This window comes from Helianthus annuus, chromosome 4, assembly GCF_002127325.2.
Source record: "Helianthus annuus cultivar XRQ/B chromosome 4, HanXRQr2.0-SUNRISE, whole genome shotgun sequence".
Taxonomy (NCBI): Eukaryota; Viridiplantae; Streptophyta; class Magnoliopsida; order Asterales; family Asteraceae; genus Helianthus; species Helianthus annuus.
Window position 1 is genome coordinate 176,263,297 of NC_035436.2, and position 21,881 is coordinate 176,285,177.

At 42.1% G+C, this 21,881-nt stretch overlaps 1 long non-coding RNA gene across 1 annotated transcript; it reads left to right on the plus strand.

Annotated features, from left to right (window-relative positions):
- The first annotated feature begins 18,120 nt into the window (after window positions 1-18,120).
- LOC110934926 lies at window positions 18,121-20,295 on the plus strand. Its single transcript, XR_002588731.2, has 3 exons — window positions 18,121-18,655; window positions 18,731-18,819; window positions 20,073-20,295. It is a non-coding gene; the product is annotated as an uncharacterized LOC110934926 (long non-coding RNA).
- Window positions 20,296-21,881: the final 1,586 nt, after the last annotated feature.

A 21,881-nucleotide genomic window follows, 5' to 3' on the forward strand; every position in this document is an offset into this window, starting at 1 on the left:
TTGTGATTGAATATGTTGAATGTGTGAAGAACAATTTGAATGTGTTATGAACATGATAAATATTTGAAATTGTGCTTGTTTGATCTGTTGTGGTTTGTAATCAGACAAGAAAACATGTTTTAGTGGAAATGGTACATATTGGTTTCATGAAAATGCATTTCCATTGGTTCGTACATATGACAGGTTCTAGAAGGTCTTCATGCACACGTAACTACGGTTGCGAGTCGCAACCTTTGGTTGCTACTCGAGACCGCACCAAGATCTGTCGAGACCTCCCGGTTGCGAGTCGTAATCAACGCGTATCGATCTGATTGCGAGTCGTAACCACAGCTGCTTTGTCGGAATCGCCGGTTGCGAGTCGGAATCTCTGATTGCGAGTCGCAACCAAAGCATGACGAACCGAGACCTCGCTTGCGAGTCGCAACCTTGGTTGCGAGTCACCTCCGTCTCGACTGGGCTGATATTGGGCCAACGTACTTGTTGGATTGTCTGTTAACTGGATTGCTTGTGTAACTGCTTCGGCCCAATAGCCCCACTGTTTGTATGTTGGACTTCCTGTTGACTGGGCTGCATGTCTACCTGCTACTGTGGTTATCTGCATTTACGTTAAGTGTGTCTTATACGTGTTTACTTGTACCCGACTTGACCCATATTTGGTAACCATGTTAGGACGTGGTGACCAACATACTTAACCAAGTAACGTATCATACCGAGCAACCCAAGGTGAGTTCACAACTTAAAAGCATGCGTCCCGGTGGTTTGGGACACGAGACTAAAACAACCCTATCCCCTTGTAAAGGGGATACCGTCTACACTCCTTCCCTAGTTATTGGGAAACAACTTACTTTATCTTCCCTTGTATTGGGAAACCTTTTTAGTTAATTACTGTTTATACGGATTGCAACTAACGGCACTAAACGCAACTCTATCACTCAAGTCCCTACTACATAATACCGATTAGTCGCCGGTGCCAGGCGAACGGGTTATTAGTTGATAGCGCTATTTAGGTCTTACCAGCCTCACACCGTGCCATGGTATGGGATCGGTCGTGAACTAATGTACTCAGGCATCCGTCAATGATGATAGAACATTGACATCGGGGCATCCTGCGGAAACGCATTCGGTTACCTAGTGTTCGGTATTGGAAAAACAGTTTAGTCGCTAACTTTTGGGGTAGCTCCCCATGGCATGTATAAACGGATAAATTAACTGGTGAAACAAGTTTTTTTTGGTAATTAAAACTGGACAACTAGTGAACTCACTCAGCATTATTGTTGACCCCTTTACTGCATGCTTTGCAGGTGGCCAGTGACTGGAGCAGCTACTTGGGATGTGTAGTGGTCGTCTGCCCGTGTGTTGGGCATTTATTATGCTTACCTTATGAACACTGTTTAAAAACTATTTAATTATGCTTCCGCTACTTGTTACTGTTTAAACTTTAAAACCTTTAACTCTGAACTTGATATTTGCTAATTTTTATGGTTAGCAAGTATTACTTTAATATTAACCAATGCTTAGTATAATTGGTGGCTGGATCCTGGTCAGTCACGCCCCCGAAGCGGGTGTTATCCGCGGGTGGATTTTGGGGGTGTGACAGATTGGTATCAGAGCCATTGGTTATAGTGAACTTGGTTTTAAAAAGGGGAAAAATCTTTTTGAGAAAAACCAGACTATAACCCGTGACTCGTGACGACACTACACTCCAAGTACAAGGCTCGACTTATCTGACCTCATAGCTCGGACCCATAGTTACTTGCTTACTTGTCTTATGCTTTCTGCTTTACTATACGTACTAGTTACCTGATTAGATAGATGCGTCTTCTCTCTTCTATCTTATTCTCGCTATGTTACGACATCACACTCATACTATGTTTTCTGGTTATGAAGACAATGAGTGGACGCGGACGAGGAAACGTCAACATGACCCCGGCTCAGTTCACTAGCCTGCTCAACACTGTGGCTGCAGCTTTCGCAGCTCACCCGATAGGTCAGCCTGCACCTGTGCAACCACGTGTTTGTACCTTCAAGACCTTTATGGATTGCAAGCCTCTTCCTTTCAATGGCACGGAGGGTGCCATAGGCCTTCTGCACTGGATTGAGAAGGTCGAAGCTGTTTTTGCTGTCTGTGAATGCCCAACTGCTAATTGGGTGAAGTTTGCTACTGGTACTCTAGAGGGAAGCGCACTTTCATGGTGGAAGGCGCAAATTCAAATGCTTGGCTTGGAGACTGCAAACGCTACTGCGTGGGAAGATTTCAAGGATATGATCAAGGAAGAGTACTGTCACAGGGATGACATCCACAAGCTTGAGAATGAGTACTATGAACTCAAGATGGTTGGGTCAGAGATTGAGACCTACACCAAGCTGTCCAACGACTATGCTGCTCTTTGTCCAAACATGTCTCGACCTATGTACCGAAGGATCGAACTGTACATCAAGGGTCTGGCTCCAGAAATTCGAAGCCACGTGACTTCAGCCAACCACACTACCATTCAGCCGATCGTTCGACTTGCTCACAAACTCACGGATCAGGCTGTGGAAGAGGGCAGGTTGCCCAAAAGGATCAGTGCTGCGGAAGGAAGTCCTAGTGACAACAAACGGAAGTGGGATGGAAATCAGGGCAAGGATGCTAACCCTACTCAAGCCCCAGCTCAGCAAAGGAAAACTGACAACAGCAAGGGCAATCAACAACAGGGTGGCTACCGGGGAAACTACCCTAAGTGCAACAAGTGTAACAGGCACCACAATGGGGCATGTAACAAGGGTCAGTGTCAGCGATGCCACAAGATGGGGCACGAAGCCAAGGATTGCAGAAGTCAGTTCCCAGCAAGGCAGAATCAGCAACAACCTCAACAGCAACAGCAGCAGGGAAACAACAGAGCTTGTTTTAAATGTGGGGCAACAGGGCACATGCGAAAGGATTGCCCTGAACTGAATCAGAATCGCAACAACAACCAGGGAGCTGGGAACAATGAGCAGAATAACAATGCTGGAAATGCAAGGGGCAGAGCTTTCGTGATTGGAGCTGGAGAAGCTAGGAACGATCCCAACGTCGTGGCGGGTAAGTTCCTACTTGATGATCGTTATGTTTCTGTGTTATTTGATTCCGGTGCCGATGCCAGTTATGTATCCCTTCGCATTAGTAAGAAACTTAAGCATTCGCCCGCATTATTAAGTTCTAAGCATACCGTCGAGATAGCTAATGGTAAGAACATCGAGGCCACGCACGTGATCCACGACTGCACCCTAGAATTGTCTGGCCATACGTTTAGTATCGATCTTTTCCCTGTCAAACTTGGAAGCTTCGACGTTGTTATTGGTATGGATTGGTTATCCAAACATCGTGCTGAGATCCTCTGTCAAGAGAAAGCAGTTCGTATACCTCGCCGTTCTGGTCAACCCCTCATCGTCAAAGGCAACAAAAGTGGAGAAGTCACAGGCATTATCTCGCTTCTAAAAGCCCAGAAGTGTTTACAGAAAGGGCACACCGCTATCCTAGCACTCGTCACCAATACTCGCGAAAAGGAAAAGAGGATTGAAGATTTTCCTATAGTACGCGATTATCCCGAAGTATTTCCTGAGGAACTACCTGGACTCCCTCCTCACCGTCAGGTCGAATTCCAAATCGAGCTAGCTCCCGGAGCAGCACCCATAGCTCGTGCACCGTACCGATTGGCTCCTGCAGAACTGAAGGAACTCTCTACGCAACTACAAGAACTATTGGATAAAGGATTTATCCGTCCTAGTTCATCACCCTGGGGAGCCCCAGTACTCTTTGTCAAGAAGAAGGATGGCACATTCCGAATGTGCATCGACTATCGTGAGTTGAACAAGGTTACCATCAAGAATCGTTACCCTCTCCCGCGCATCGACGACCTATTCGATCAGTTGCAAGGGTCGAGCTACTATTCAAAGATTGACCTGCGATCAGGCTATCATCAGCTGAGAGTTCGTAATGAAGACATCTCCAAGACTGCATTCAGGACTCGTTATGGTCATTACGAGTTCCTCGTCATGCCTTTTGGAATGACCAACGCACCTGCAGTGTTCATGGATCTTATGAACCGCGTATGTAAACCTTACCTCGATAAATTTGTGATTGTGTTTATCGATGACATCTTGATTTACTCGAAGAGTCAAGAAGAGCATGAACAGCACCTACGCCTTATCCTCGAACTTCTTCGCAACGAGCAACTGTACGCCAAATTCTCTAAATGTGACTTCTGGCTTCGGGAAGTCCATTTCCTCGGTCATGTAGTTAATAAGGACGGAATTCACGTCGACCCAGCTAAGATCGAATCGATAAAGAACTGGCCTACGCCTAAGACCCCCACTGAAATTCGCCAATTCTTGGGCTTGGCAGGCTACTACCGCAGATTCATTCAGGGATTCTCCAAGATTGCACAACCTCTCACAACACTCACTCAGAAAGGCGTCGCCTACAAGTGGAATACAGCACAGGAATCTGCCTTTCAGAGGCTTAAGGATAACCTCTGTAGCGCTCCTATTCTCTCGTTGCCTGACGGCACGGACGACTTTGTGGTTTACTGCGATGCGTCTATTCATGGGCTCGGTTGCGTGCTAATGCAACGCGAGAAAGTTATCGCCTACGCCTCTCGACAACTCAAGACGCATGAGAAGAACTACACGACGCACGACTTGGAACTAGGAGCAGTGGTTTTTGCTCTTAAGATATGGAGACATTACCTGTACGGTACCAAGTGCACTATTTACACCGATCACAGGAGTCTCGAGCATATCTTTAGGCAAAAGGAATTGAACATGCGACAGCGTCGATGGGTCGAACTCTTGAATGACTACGAATGCGCCATCAAGTATCATCCGGGCAAGGCCAATGTCGTGGCAGACGCCCTCAGTCGAAAGGACACCGTACCAAAGCGCGTGCGAGCACTGCAACTTACCATCCAGTCTAACCTCCCTACCCAGATTCGAAATGCCCAAGTTGAAGCATTGAAGCCGGAAAACATTAGGGCTGAGTCTCTGCGTGGATCGAGACAGCAAATGGAACAGAAAGAAGATGGTGCTTACTATGTGACAGGGCGTATCTGGGTTCCACTCTTTGGAGGTTTACGTGAACTCGTGATGGACGAAGCCCACAAGTCCCGCTACTCAGTACATCCTGGTTCGGACAAGATGTACCATGATTTAAAGACTACCTACTGGTGGCCTGGTATGAAGGCCCACATAGCAACATACGTTAGCAAATGTTTGACTTGCGCGAGAGTCAAGACAGAATACCAGAAGCCAGCAGGTCTACTCCAACAACCAGAAATCCCGAAATGGAAATGGGAGCAAATTTCCATGGATTTTGTTACAGGGTTACCTAGATCTCAACGAGGAAATGATGCTATTTGGGTAATCGTAGATCGATTGACCAAGTCCGCGCACTTTCTGGCTATTAAGGAAACAGACAAGTTTTCTACCTTGGCAGAGATTTACTTAAAGGAAGTAGTTTCGAGGCACGGAGTGCCAACCTCGATTATTTCCGACCGAGACGCTCGATTTACTTCGGAATTGTGGCAAGCTATGCACAAATGCTTTGGCTCACGTTTGGATATGAGCACTGCTTATCACCCGCAAACGGATGGACAGTCCGAACGTACCATCCAAACTCTAGAAGACATGCTTAGAGCGTGTGTGATCGACTTTGGCAAGAACTGGGAGAAGCATCTACCGTTAGTAGAGTTCTCATACAACAACAGCTACCACACTAGCATTCAGGCAGCACCTTTTGAGGCATTGTACGGTCGTAAATGCCGGTCACCTCTCTGCTGGGCGGAAATCGGTGATAGTCAAATCACGGGCCCAGAGATGGTGGTAGATACAACGGAGAAGATTGCCCAGATCAGACAACGCATGGCGGCAGCTCGTGACCGTCAGAAGAGCTACGCTGATAAGCGTAGGAAACCATTGGAAATTCCAGGTCGGTGACCGGGTTCTACTTAAAGTCTCACCCTGGAAGGGTGTGGTTCGCTTTGGTAAACGGGGCAAGCTTAATCCGCGATATATCGGACCATTCGAAATTACCGAGAAGATCGGTAAGGTTGCTTATAGATTGAACCTGCCTGAAGAACTGAGTGCGGTACATAACGTTTTCCACGTATCCAACCTGAAGAAGTGTTTGTCGGATGAAACACTTGTGATTCCTTTTAAGGAACTGACGATTGACGAACAGCTACACTTTACTGAGGAACCGATTGAGATCACTGATCGAGAGATCAAAATCCTCAAACGTAGCCAGATACCCCTTGTACGAGTTCGTTGGAACTCGCGACGTGGCCCAGAGTATACCTGGGAGCGGGAAGACCAGATGAAGCACAAGTATCCCCAGCTGTTCCCTAACGAAAATCCCAGCACTGAAGCTACGAACGAATTTCGGGACGAAATTCCAAACTAACGGGGGAATGATGTGACACCCCGTTGAAACGCTTTCACTTACACTAGCTTGACAGTGGCTGCCTTAACTTTCGGGACGAAAGTTCCTAAAACTTGGGGATAATGTGACACCTCGGATCTTTCCGGATAACCTTTCGATGTAACAAACGTGTACGTAATCGACTAACAGTAAAAATATATAAAAACTATTTGCTATTATGTGTTATGTGCCGATTTGCTTATGTGTATGTATATATATATATAAGTGTTATACACGTAAACCGAAACCACAAGCAACCCGACTCGAGACCATGGTCTCGAGTGAACATTAGTAATGGGCCGGCTAGGCCTTGGCCTCGTAGGAATTAAACCCAACCCAAGCCCACACTCGCAACACTATATAAACCCAACCCCACCTCCCTTAACCATTTTACACACTCTCTTCTCACACTCTCATCTCTCACACCAAAACCCTAAAGCTCTAGCAACCAAGACCACTCTTCTCATCCTTCTCCTTCTTCTCGGGTCAACCAACATCAAGAACCTACTCGGTTTTAGCTCGGAACCGCCAACCGGGAGCTCATTCATCGATCCATCATACCCGCACACCTTGAATCTATAACCGGTTAGTGGTTTTAGCTCTTTCTAGATGTTCATGTGTTAATAAGGTCACTATGTGTTACCATGATTCTTGCTTGTATTAATATAGGATGATGATATAAATTTCGGATAAAAGATTTGATGCTTGATTATGTTTGAAAAGCATGCCTAGATAACTTAGGGTGAATGTTTATGAAAGTATGTGAGTATTCGGTTTTGGGGGAGATAGTTTTGTTTCCGGTTAACAAGGGTTTGGTTAAAGGGGATTTGGACATGATGTTGGATTGAGTGTTCATGACTTTCATGATTTGAGATTGTGGTTAAATATTGCTTGAATAACCTGATTTTGGTTAATTGTCAGTTGGATACTTGTGATTGAATATGTTGAATGTGTGAAGAACAATTTGAATGTGTTATGAACATGATAAATATTTGAAATTGTGCTTGTTTGATCTGTTGTGGTTTGTAATCAGACAAGAAAACATGTTTTAGTGGAAATGGTACATATTGGTTTCATGAAAATGCATTTCCATTGGTTCGTACATATGACAGGTTCTAGAAGGTCTTCATGCACACGTAACTACGGTTGCGAGTCGCAACCTTTGGTTGCTACTCGAGACCGCACCAAGATCTGTCGAGACCTCCCGGTTGCGAGTCGTAATCAACGCGTATCGATCTGATTGCGAGTCGTAACCACAGCTGCTTTGTCGGAATCGCCGGTTGCGAGTCGGAATCTCTGATTGCGAGTCGCAACCAAAGCATGACGAACCGAGACCTCGCTTGCGAGTCGCAACCTTGGTTGCGAGTCACCTCCGTCTCGACTGGGCTGATATTGGGCCAACGTACTTGTTGGATTGTCTGTTAACTGGATTGCTTGTGTAACTGCTTCGGCCCAATAGCCCCACTGTTTGTATGTTGGACTTCCTGTTGACTGGGCTGCATGTCTACCTGCTACTGTGGTTATCTGCATTTACGTTAAGTGTGTCTTATACGTGTTTACTTGTACCCGACTTGACCCATATTTGGTAACCATGTTAGGACGTGGTGACCAACATACTTAACCAAGTAACGTATCATACCGAGCAACCCAAGGTGAGTTCACAACTTAAAAGCATGCGTCCCGGTGGTTTGGGACACGAGACTAAAACAACCCTATCCCCTTGTAAAGGGGATACCGTCTACACTCCTTCCCTAGTTATTGGGAAACAACTTACTTTATCTTCCCTTGTATTGGGAAACCTTTTTAGTTAATTACTGTTTATACGGATTGCAACTAACGGCACTAAACGCAACTCTATCACTCAAGTCCCTACTACATAATACCGATTAGTCGCCGGTGCCAGGCGAACGGGTTATTAGTTGATAGCGCTATTTAGGTCTTACCAGCCTCACACCGTGCCATGGTATGGGATCGGTCGTGAACTAATGTACTCAGGCATCCGTCAATGATGATAGAACATTGACATCGGGGCATCCTGCGGAAACGCATTCGGTTACCTAGTGTTCGGTATTGGAAAAACAGTTTAGTCGCTAACTTTTGGGGTAGCTCCCCATGGCATGTATAAACGGATAAATTAACTGGTGAAACAAGTTTTTTTTGGTAATTAAAACTGGACAACTAGTGAACTCACTCAGCATTATTGTTGACCCCTTTACTGCATGCTTTGCAGGTGGCCAGTGACTGGAGCAGCTACTTGGGATGTGTAGTGGTCGTCTGCCCGTGTGTTGGGCATTTATTATGCTTACCTTATGAACACTGTTTAAAAACTATTTAATTATGCTTCCGCTACTTGTTACTGTTTAAACTTTAAAACCTTTAACTCTGAACTTGATATTTGCTAATTTTTATGGTTAGCAAGTATTACTTTAATATTAACCAATGCTTAGTATAATTGGTGGCTGGATCCTGGTCAGTCACGCCCCCGAAGCGGGTGTTATCCGCGGGTGGATTTTGGGGGTGTGACAATTTTCGCACTTTTGCACTTGTTTAAGAGATTATCTTAGTTATTGTAGTAGGCCCCTTTTTCGAAGGTGACGTTACCCTCAACCCAGTAGTTTGAGTCAGCAAGGATACAATCCTAAAGGGTCGGATTATTGAAAGATAATGAATTAAGTTATTAATGCAAATTATGGTAGGCCCCGTTTTCGGCGGTGACGTTACCCTCGGCTAAGTAGTCTGAGTCAGCAGAGATACAGTCCTAAATAGCCGGGTTATAGTATTAATAGTAGTTAGCTTATGAGGGGGTCAAAGAGTTTGGATCCCCGCCATCCAATACCTATGGGCATTGAAGGAGATCCTACTAAATTTGACCCAGGTCCCAAGCAGGACCTCTAAACGCTGAACAAGGGCAAGAGACCTTTACCAAACCGTTCCCTTAACCCCCGACCAGGTAGCCAACATACCTCCATATAGACCGTGGAGATATGAATGGTGAAAATCTTTTATTTTATATAGACAGTAAAATAATGCCAAGACACCACGGACAAACGATAAGGAAAGATCACCTTCAACATAAGTAACTAGTTATTAAAGTCATTAATACAAAACCAAATAAAAAGTGCAAAAGATTAAAAATAAAAAGTATTATACTAAACACTTGTCTTCACCAAGTGATGTAAGAGACTTAGGCAAACATGGCCTTGATTGTCAAGAACTCTTACGATCAATCTTGGATCCCGAGACGACTCACACACTCTATGATGGACAATGGATGATGGTGGTGGATGATGGTGTTATGGTGGTGGTGGGTGGTGGATGAAGTGTGAGAGAGGTGGTGTGCCAAGGGATGAGAGAGAATGACACCAAGCTCCTCTATTTATAGGCTGAACAGAACGCTGGACACGGCCCCGTGTCCGCTGGACACAGCCCCGTGCCCGTCTGACATTCTCTCTCTTCATTAATTGTAATTGCGAATTACAATTAATGCGCCTGCTGTACTTTCAACACGCCCCCGTGTCCGCTGGGCACGGCCCCGTGGTGAGCAATGGAAGCTTCTACTGGTTTGTCTTTTCTGCTGCTTCCTGGGCACGCCCCCGTGTTCACTGGACACGGGGCGTGTTCAGACTTCTGTTCTCTTCTCTTTGTCTTGGGAGGTGCCGTTGAGGGTCCGGGCAGTCTACTTTTGTTCCTTTTCTTGTATTTATGATAGAATTAGTGGTCTTTTTGCTTCTTTTGTGATTTTGAGCTCATTTCATCCTGAAAATACAAAAGGAAGACAAAAACACTCTTTTTCCAACATTAGTACTTAAAAAGGGTTAGTTTTATGCCTTAATTGATGTGTTTTATATGTTGCATTTTACACACATCAAATACCCCCACACTTGAACTTTTGCTTGTCCTCAAGCAAAACTCTTTTAATGTGGCTTACACTCCCAAATGGAATAGGTAGAAGAGAAGTTTTTAACTTGTCCTAGAGTGTCGGGAATCCAAGGTTTGTATAGGTTCTATTTTTATTTTATTTACAATCTTATTCGTCATGGCTTATTTTGAACTTTTCATAAGATAAACTACTTATTTGGGCATAGCATGCCTTATTAAAATTCCATTTATATACAAGTTCACATACCTCACGGGAGATCACTCAATCACTCGGCCGAAGGTGTATATTTAAGTGAATCGCTCGAGAGCGGCACGGATTTACATTCTCCATATGCTTGCCAAGCGATCAATCCTCCTCCTTTTTAACTTTTACCTTTGTAAATATCAAGAGGTCTTTTTGGGGTGAAGGCTTGGGTTTAAAGGTGGGTGGTTGGTTAGTGGTTAGTAAAAAGGGCGAAAATCGTAACAAGTGTCGGTTTTTCGTGAAATACCTTATTTTTGGTGACATTTATTTTTGAAGTATTTCTCCAAACAAGCTTTTTGTAGCTTATGTTTGTTTTTGACTTCATTTTTTTTTTTTTTCCGTCACGTAAAGGGTATGTTTATGAAAAACCGAGTTTGTTACTAAAATAAAGGTGAAAAAATGAAAAAGGTTTTTGGTGGGTAAAAAAAAATTGTTTCGGGGGTAATGAAATGAAAGGTTTAGGCTCAAAGGGGTTTTCTAGGGGGATTTTGGGTAGGTAAAAAAAATGAAAAATAATGGTTTTGAAAGAAAAATAGTTAGTCCTAATGCCTCCATCATTTACTTACTTGGGTTTAAGTTGGTAAGGACCGGGAATGTATCGTCGTGGCAAGTTCTAGATTTGTAAAGACCGAGCGGCTATTCACACAAGAAACGAAAAATGAGCATTTAATCTAAATATGTGTATTTTTATGCTCAATAAAGGCTCAAAACTCACTTTTTTGTGGGAATGGGTTTTTAATGTGACCAAGCATATATAATCGAATTTTAGCTAGACTTGTTATACCGGTTCATAATTTTCTTATGTTAGTTCTTTTTATCACGACGCTATCGGTTGTAAGTTTGTAAAAATATAACCCTTTTATAACTTGTTATTCCCAACTTAAACTAAGACAAGTAAATAAAAAAAATGAAAAAGTTTTTGAAAAAATTTGGGGTGTTTAGCGGTTCCAATAGAGTTTTGTGTAAGGCTTGTTTTAGGATTTTGCAAAATTCCAAGGTTTTAGCATCCCCCCCACACTTAATTTACACATTGTCCTCAATGTGTCCAAAAATAAAGTTTTTGGTTGATTAGAATATGTAAAAGTGTGTTTAAAAACAAAGATTTGTGTTACTGGCGCTCTGGACACGGCCCCGTGTTGACCGGGCACGGCCCCGTGGTCAAGTGCCAGTAACAAAAATTATAGAAGTGAGACAGAAGCCTGGACACGGGGGCGTGTTCGCTGAACACGGCCCGTGTCCAGTTACCTGAACTGGGTGATTTCCTGCAGGGGGCTCAGCACGGGGCCGTGTTGGTTGGGCACGGCCCGTGTGGAGCCTTCTGTTATGGAGATTTTTGTCGGTTTGTTCTGTTCTTCTGCATGGTTCCATTTTTTCTCGTTCCCTTTTTCATCCATTACCACCACGAGTGTGATTTATTCTGCAAAAACTAAAAGATTAAACTAAACTAAGGATAGGTCCGCGGAATGCCTCCGTGGTGCGCCACGTTTATAAGGGTCCTTGGCTAGACCCAATTCCCGGTCACACGTCTTTTGATTGGAGTGCCTTGCCTCCCAAGTTACACCGTCGGAGAGCGGCATCCAAGCTTGAGTCGATAACCTTCATGTAGTGGATCGGGTCGTCATCCTCTATTCTTTTCCCAACTCCGAACTTTACCTCATCGTCCCCATATCTCAAAGTTAGTGTCCCGTCATTCATGTCCACTACTGCTTGTGCGGTGGCAAGGAAAGGTCTCCCTAGAATAAGAGGGACCTCGGTGTCTTCCTCCATGTCGAGTATGACAAAGTCAACAGGATAAACGAATCTGCTTACCCTTACCAAGACATTCTCGATGACACCTTGCGGGAACTTGACCGATCGATCCGCGAGTTGTATGCTTATTTTTGTGGGGCTTGTGGTTCCCAAGCCAAGCCTTTTGAACATTGAAGAGGGCATGAGGTTAATGCTAGCCCCTAAGTCGGCCAAGGCATTGCGAACGGGAGATTCCCCTATTGAGCACGGAATCGTGAAACTTCCGGGATCGATTTTTTTTTCGGGTAGTTTATTGAGCACGAGGGCAGAGCATTCTTCGCCTAAATTAACTAATTGCAAATTTTCAATTTTCTTTTTATGTGTAAGGAAGTCCCTCATAAATTTAGAGTATTTGGGCATTTGGGTTAGGACTTCGATAAAAGGAATATTGACATGCAATTGTTTTAGCAAACTTTCGAATTTTGCGAATTGCTCGTTGGTTTTTTGACGAATTAACCTACCGGGGTACGGAACCCGAGGAGCCTTGGTAGGCTCTGTTGATGGGGGAGGGTCCTTCTCCTGCAGATTTGTTGGCGTTGATTCTTCCACGGCTGGAGGTACTTCTGCAGGCCCTACGGTCCGGTTTCGTAGCGTGATGAGGTGAACTTGCGCCTTCGGGTTGGTTTCGGTATTGCTGGGTAATGCGCCTTGTGGTCTTTCGGAAAAATTTTGAGCTAGTTGATTTATTTGTTTTTCTATGTTTTGAATGCTAGCCTGTTGATTCCTAAAGTTTGATTCTAATTGTAGGAATCTTTCCGAATTTTTCTTGTCAGTGTCAGAGACGAGGCGAGATATAGTATCTTCGAGCCTTTCCCTTCCACTTTGTTGTTGAGTGAAATTTTGTGACTCATTTCTTGATTGCTGAAAGTTTGTTCGTTGTGGTTGTTGGTTACTACTATTGCCGGGCTCCCTCCAACCAAGGTTTGGGTGGTTTCGCCATCCTTGGTTGAAGGTCCCTGTTGGAGGACCCGACGGCCTAGGTCTATTATCAATGTAGTTTACCATTTCTTGTTGATCGTCCGTTTCTTTCATGCAACTCCAATTTTCATGTGACCCACCACACCCCTCACAAGCCATAACCGAGACTGTTTTTGTCATTTCTAATTTTTTTATTTTTGAAGAAAGGGCCTCGATTTGGGCTTGTAACGAGGTGCTTTCGTCTACCTTATGGGCGCCCGGGGCGATAGTTTTATTTCCCCGGGGAGTGTGCCATTGAAAATTGGTTTGAGCAATTTCCTCAATCTGATTATATATTTCGTGTGGGCGTCGATTACCTAAAAGTCCCCCGGAGCTAGAATCAAGTGTCTGCCTAGTATGTGGCAACAACCCATTGTAGAAAGTGGATACTTGTTGCCATATTGCGAGGCCGTGATGGGGACACTTGCGTAATAGCTCCTTGAACCTTTCCCAAGTTTCATACAAGGATTCCCCGTCCTCTTGTGAGTATGTGTTAATTTCAGCCATTAATTTAGCAGTTTTGGAAGGAGGGAAATACTTATATAGAAATTTTTGGGCTAGTTCATCCCAGGTGTTTACCGATCCAGCTGGGAGGGTGTTGAGCCAAGCTTTTGCTCGGTCTTTTAGTGAGAATGGAAACATACGAAGGCGGATGGCGTCGTTCGATGCTCCATTGATCCGAAATGTATCACATATTTCTAAGAAATTAGTTATATGTAGATGGGGATCCTCGTCCGCGAGCCCGTGAAAGGTTGCGGAGTTTTGGAGCATTTGTATCAAGTGCGGTCGAAGTTCGAAGTTATTGGCTTCGACATTCGGGGCATTGATAGCGGCGCCGAGATTACCTACGGTGGGCCGTAAGTAATCCATGAGGGTACGTTGGTCCGCCATTGGGGGTGGGTCACCCGAAACTTTCTCTTGGTTTTTGGCTTTTAACCTTTTTCTGAGAAAGCGTTCGGGTTCTTCTAATGGTTCCTTTATGTCTTTATTGGAACTGGAGCTCATACACTACGCGAGGTTGGCGTCGGGTTCCAAGTCCTGCAATAAAAACAGAAAACAATGTTGGTCAGAAGGTTCACCACGGCCCCGTGTCGAGCGAACACGGCCCCGTGGTCGGAGGTACAGTGGTTGTTTTTCAGATCCCAGTTACTGGAAGTTGGACACGACCCCGTGTTGCACCGACACGGCCCCGTGGTCAGCCTTCTGTTAACTTGAAAAACAAAAACTGCCAGTAATGTTGCTGAGCACGGCCCGTGTCCGACCAGGCACGGCCCCGTGCTGAGCTCTGCAGAAGCTGAAAAATCTAAAAAAAATCCTAAAAATTAAAGAAAAATAAAAAGATGATTAGGCAGTTGATTCCTAACTTTCTTAAAATCCTTGTGTCCCCGGCAGCGGCGCCAAAAACTTGATGCGTGTTAGTGTATATATATTTTTAGATGTTTATTTAAGCCCTTTTTACACTTTTAGCCAAGTTTTAAATTTATAAAACACGATATTTACTAACACTAAACACACATATGGGCAAGTGCACCCATCGTGGACGTAGTATAGTGTTGGTAAGATACCGAGGTCGTCCAAGGACACAAGAGCTTTTAATACCGGTTTATCCTCAACGTCTAATCAAATCAAAAAGTTAGAAAAATGTTTTAAACTAAGAAAAATAAAAACTAACTAAATGCTGAAAAATAAAAATAAAATAAAAACAGATAGACAAGATAAATCACTTGGATCCGACACGTGTATTAGTATAACCTTTGATTATTTTCGCACTTTTGCACTTGTTTAAGAGATTATCTTAGTTATTGTAGTAGGCCCCTTTTTCGAAGGTGACGTTACCCTCAACCCAGTAGTTTGAGTCAGCAAGGATACAATCCTAAAGGGTCGGATTATTGAAAGATAATGAATTAAGTTATTAATGCAAATTATGGTAGGCCCCGTTTTCGGCGGTGACGTTACCCTCGGCTAAGTAGTCTGAGTCAGCAGGGATACAGTCCTAAATAGCCGGGTTATAGTATTAATAGTAGTTAGCTTATGAGGGGGTCAAAGAGTTTGGATCCCCGCCATCCAATACCTATGGGCATTGAAGGAGATCCTACTAAATTTGACCCAGGTCCCAAGCAGGACCTCTAAACGCTGAACAAGGGCAAGACCTTTACCAAACCGTTCCCTTAACCCCCGACCAGGTAGCCAACATACCTCCATATAGACCGTGGAGATATGAATGGTGAAAATCTTTTATTTTATATAGACAGTAAAATAATGCCAAGACACCACGGACAAACGATAAGGAAAGATCACCTTCAACATAAGTAACTAGTTATTAAAGTCATTAATACAAAACCAAATAAAAAGTGCAAAAGATTAAAAATAAAAAGTATTATACTAAACACTTGTCTTCACCAAGTGATGTAAGAGACTTAGGCAAACATGGCCTTGATTGTCAAGAACTCTTACGATCAATCTTGGATCCCGAGACGACTCACACACTCTATGATGGACAATGGATGATGGTGGTGGATGATGGTGTTATGGTGGTGGTGGGTGGTGGATGAAGTGTGAGAGAGGTGGTGTGCCAAGGGATGAGAGAGAATGACACCAAGCTCCTCTATTTATAGGCTGAACAGAACGCTGGACACGGCCCCGTGTCCGCTGGACACGGCCCCGTGCCCGTCTGACATTCTCTCTCTTCATTAATTGTAATTGCGAATTACAATTAATGCGCCTGCTGTACTTTCAACACGCCCCCGTGTCCGCTGGGCACGGCCCCGTGGTGAGCAATGGAAGCTTCTACTGGTTTGTCTTTTCTGCTGCTTCCTGGGCACGCCCCCGTGTTCACTGGACACGGGGCGTGTTCAGACTTCTGTTCTCTTCTCTTTGTCTTGGGAGGTGCCGTTGAGGGTCCGGGCAGTCTACTTTTGTTCCTTTTCTTGTATTTATGATAGAATTAGTGGTCTTTTTGCTTCTTTTGTGATTTTGAGCTCATTTCATCCTGAAAATACAAAAGGAAGACAAAAACACTCTTTTTCCAACATTAGTACTTAAAAAGGGTTAGTTTTATGCCTTAATTGATGTGTTTTATATGTTGCATTTTACACACATCAGGGCCTCGTGTTATTTACCCGCGCTATTAAGTCCCCGGTTTATTTATTAATTATATTGGAAAGCCTTAACTTTCACTGTTGACGCTTTTAACCCTCCTTCTACGAATTCGATCGTAACTTTCTCGTTTCATATCGAAACTTCGCGAAATTCATATATATTATTTTAGTGAGTGTATAATACCGTTACAAAGTCTTTGGAACGTTAAAGGGTCACTCAGAGGTATTATTAAACATGTTGACACAGTTAACCCCTGTAGTTTGTAATCTCTCACTTTCTTTCGCGTTTTGTTTTTGTACGATCTATAATTTATTCGTTTGAAGGTTTAAGCATTATTTAGGGATACTATACAGTATATTTACCCTTGTTGACATTTTATAACCCTCGAATTTATATCCTTTCAAGGTTTGTCAAAATTAGTCCTTTATTTATTATAGATGCCACGTGTAAACAAATGACACGTGTTAACACATCATTAGACACAAAAATTCGAGGTGTTACACAAGTGCTCCTCAGATGTGGCTAATGAAGGTTTTGCCAATATCGTCAAATGAATGGTTCATGAAGGCATCATTCTTTGGCTTTTTACAGGTGCTGGTTCATCATCAAAATAACCTGGATCCTTCTTCCTCTTAGAAGAAGAGGAAAAGAGGGATGATGATGTGGATGAGGATGGATCCATTTTTTATTTTCAAATGTATGTCCAACCACAACCACAAAACAAAACAGAGCAATAATTACTTTAATTTTCTTTGTCATTGTAATTTTCTCAAATCAAATCACACCTGGAGACCCGAAACCAAAAAGAAAAAAACAATTGCCAGACTATATCAAAATTATTATTGACCAAAACCTGAAACTAAAAACACTGAAACGAACCAAACGATTCACTGATACATTATTAAAGCAGGATTTAAGCTCTCACAAAATAAACACATCAAAATTATCTTTCTTCTTTCTTTTTTAAAGAAAGTAACTCACTTTCTTGAAAATTTCCTTAGTAATTATTTTTTGAGTTGAGTGGTTTTAACCACTCAAGTTTAAGATTAAAAAGTTTAACGCTCTAAGTCCCTAACCGCTCATTTTATAATGTTTTGAGTCCAACTTTTTAACACTTGTACTTCTGATTTTGGACCAAATTTGTTAAAACCACTAAAACACAGGGACTCAAAACATTATAAAATGAACGGTAAGAGACTCAAGGCGATAAATTTTTTTATTTTGGACTCAAGTGGTTAAAACCATTAAAACACAAGTACTCAAAAAATAATTTAATTTTTTAAGAAAGTAACTCACTTCGAAAACTATTTATATTTATATTATATTATATCATATCATATAATATGATATGATATTATCTATATATAATCTAAAATTTAGTTACATGTTCTGTTTTAAAATCAACATTTATGATGTTTTAAATGCAGTATTTAAAATAATATTGATTAAAATAATCTATAATCTATACTATATTATAAAGCATTTCACAAGGGTTCCTGCAAAAGTTAAGTAATTACAAACTATAATGCTTATGGTGCAACACTTAATTAGCTTAGTAAAAGGGGTAAAATTGTCTTTCTGCATGTAAATAGATTTAATTTTATGCATTTAAAAGGTAATATGAAACGGTGTAGATGGTGTGTTTAAACTAATTTACGTATTTAATGTAAATGACTTGATTTTTTCATTTAATAGGTGAATATAAAACGATGTGCATTATATTGTATTTAAAGTTTTCATTAAACTCGGTTGGTATACGCAGTGTAAGCCCAACCCACCTACCCAAACCCTAACTATATAATCCCTTTTATCTTTCTTTCCTCCCCTCATTTGCACCAAACACTTGCCCCAAATATTACAGCTTTCTAGACAAACACAAACTTCAGATTGTTACTCGACAAACACACCCATTGCAACTTTCTAGAGAGAGAGAGAGAGAGAGAGTCAGGAGAGTGTGAGAGAGGGGGACGACCGACTGCCACCATGGGCGGTGGAGCTCCGGTGGCGGCGGTTGTTGGCGTTGTTTGGACTGTGATCGAGCGGCAGAAGAGAAAGACGGGGCATGGTGTGCGACGGCAGTGGTTTCGTGGCGGCGTGCCGTCTTTCCGACGAAACAACATCAGCAACGACATCAATATTGGAGGTCATTTGGACCTCCGATGACAGCGACGTACGGCTCCGGGGTTCGGGTTCAGATTGGGGTCCTTAAATGTTCGGTTTTGGAGGCGACACAAGGTATTGGGTTTCTACATGTAAGAACTTAAACTCATCATCTCCCATGTTCTTTTAACCATCAATCATTTGACTCAAAGTTTTTAAACCCTAAGGTATTGTTGATGGATCTGTGGAGGAACTCGGCTGTGGACTAACAAGCCCAAGATTGAGTCTATCATATTGGTCAATACAAACCTATCAGGTTGATTGCTTACTTCTTTTATTTTCGTATAGATGACAAAGGTAAATGTTCAAAATGGTTTTTTTTTTCCACTCAAGTTATGTTTTTTGATTCTTATAAAGATTTGCAACAACGGCCCAACTTTTATAAACAACTTATTACGAAGCGGATGGGCTACATTAAAGTTTCAACCTGTCAAGGCCGGTCCTAAGAATTCAGGCGCCCTGTTCGAGCCCGGAAAAGACGTTTAACGAAATAGATAATGTAAACATTGTTGTTATTATTATTATTGAAACTAAAATGCGTATTGGGCTAATACCTTATAGGATTAAGTTATAAATTTTGAGATTGATGGTTTTAAATGGGCCTAAGGTATAAGTCTATGTTTTATATGGGTTTTCTATTAAAAAAATGTCCCATGGCCAGATATGCAACATGCCTACATCATTTCCCTCTTTGTTTTTATTTTTCCAAGTTTACATGTTTGACATGTTATCACTAAAAATAAAGATAAAACAAACCCTTTTAAGATAAACGGGTTGATGTGAGTCTTAAATTGTTTGATCCTTCATATCATAACCAACGCATAAGATTGTATTGCATAGTTCATGGTTGTAAAGTTTAAAATGCAAGACATGATTGACAAGGATATCATTCAAATGCAAGAGAAGAGGAAATTGGGGTTTGAGGGGTAAACTTATTATTTTTCTTCACTTCACTTGCATGATTATACATACTTGCAGTTTATATAGTTTTGTTTTACAGGACTGTTAGTGGTCGTAATGAAGCTCTGGAAAAGCTAAACCATAAACAAATTGTTGTCTTAACAATAGTTAACATGTATATAGTTCATCTTAAAAATGTATTTTTGGTATTCGTTATAAAATCTTTGTTTAAATACTGAAAGTACACTGGTACCTAGAATCCAATATAATCATTGTTATTCAAACCATTGTATTTATTGTATATGTTATTGTTGGTATTGCTGTTTTAACTATTACGTTGTTGGTGTACCTATTGCTTTGGATGGAAATTTTAATGACCACTTTATTGAAGCAAATGATGGTTTTGATACAATTAGTAAGGTGTGTATCTAAGGATCTCTCTCAATAACTTCATATAGGGAAGCATCATAGATTACAACTTCATGTTTTCTACCAATGATTTTTATGGGTTAGTCATGTATGGAAAGTCATGCGTGCACATATGTTAAGATATTTGATTTGACTAACTCATAGCCGTTGCTTATGTTTACTTGCTTAAACCTGTTGTAGACAAGAAACTACTAAGGGGAAGGGCGGCTACATGGGCATGCATTAGCGGCAGAAGATTTCGTGAATTATTGAATAAAACCGGAAGCTTTATGAACTCCTTTAAGTTTTTTTTCTGTAATGTATGTTTTTAGACTTGGCATACATGTTTGTTCTTAAACACATTCCACAAACAAAGTTTCCTGTGCTATGCACGCCTTAAATTTTGTGTGGCCGGCTTATGGTACAAGCTCTTATGGCGTTTTGTATGGCTTCTCTTACATTGTCTTTTGGCTAATTACCTTTTATCCATGCATAAACATTTTTCCCGAACGCACCACAAAATGAAAGACACTAACTGTTGGTCATGCCGTGCATCGCACGGGCCTACCCTCTAGTATAATATTATATTATAGTACGTTACGTTATGTTATATGTAGTAAATAGTTTTGATTGGTGCATGTATTCAAAGCTTATAGGTCCATGTTTTTTAACGACAAAAAATCTCACGTGTAAACCCACCCTGCTCGAGGTTATGTTCAAGGTTGACTCCTCGACCGCCATAAAACCGTGCCCCCTGATGCGCGAGAACCAGATGGAATCCGTAAACCCTTACCTGTCGTTAGGTTCGAACCCAAGTTTAAAACCCTGATTCATCCCTTCACCCAGATGTACCTCGAAAATGGCCCAAGAATGGATGACAGGCCTTCGACAAGCCCATGTAGACTGAACAGTTGCGAAGAGCCCAACAAAACCGAGAAGCCAATCAGCAACACGTCTATACATAATACATCTACACTTTAGCCCCCTGCATCACTTTAGCCCATTATCAACTCAGCTACACTTAGCCCATTTCTCTTTTAATCACAAAATATAAAAATAACAAACCGAATTGAAACAAGAATCAAATATAAACACGTATCTTCTTTTTAACAATACCCATTAATTCTAAAAAACACTCATCACTTGGATTGTGAGACATTTTTTTTGACACCGGCTTATATCACTGTTAAAGCAACAAATAATAGATCAAACGTAGTAGCAAGGATGGTTAGGCAGAAGGGTTAAAAGGTTTAACCTTGCCTAACGCAGGTCGTGGGGTCCCCTCACGTATGCAAGACGTGGAAGGAGGTTCACTAGTTTGCAGTGGCGGAGCTTGACCAAAAGATTCGAGGGGGCGTAAAGTAATGGGACCCAAAAAACTTTTTTCCTATCGTTATGTTTCGGTTCGGGTTGGGTCGGGTTGGATATTCGATTCAAATAGGGTCAAATAATAATAGTTCCAAATAAAACAAAGTGTATATTTACCAAACTACCCATCATTTATATACAAAGTTTATAAATATTTAGAATATACAATTTAGGAAAAATAATCTGGGGGGCGATCCTATATAATTTTAAAATTTTCGGGCGAAAAATCGCAACTTGTACACTTCTAACCGAAATATTGGGGTGGGCGGGTGCACCCCCGAGCACCCACTATCCTCCGCCTCTTCTAGTTTGTTTTTGTTGTTTGAAGATCCTATTCTGAAGCGTGTTCATAAAAGGATGAAGAAACAAAGAGAATAAATGTGAGTTGGATGTGAATGAGAGCAACTTGCATGAAGCAAGTACACAATGTGAAGGACCAGAGTTTAAGGAAACAAGTCTGATCGGAATGTCCTAACTCAGTGAATGAAGTGTCAATTATATAGGAGAAGACATATCCCAAAGAGGTATTCATTTGACTAGTGACCTAGCTTGCAGCGAGGGGCTTACCCTTTCGGGGGTTGAAGCCTTTTGACCCCTGGATAATAGCATGTGTTCTGTGGATCTGCGTTGCTTTTACGGTTG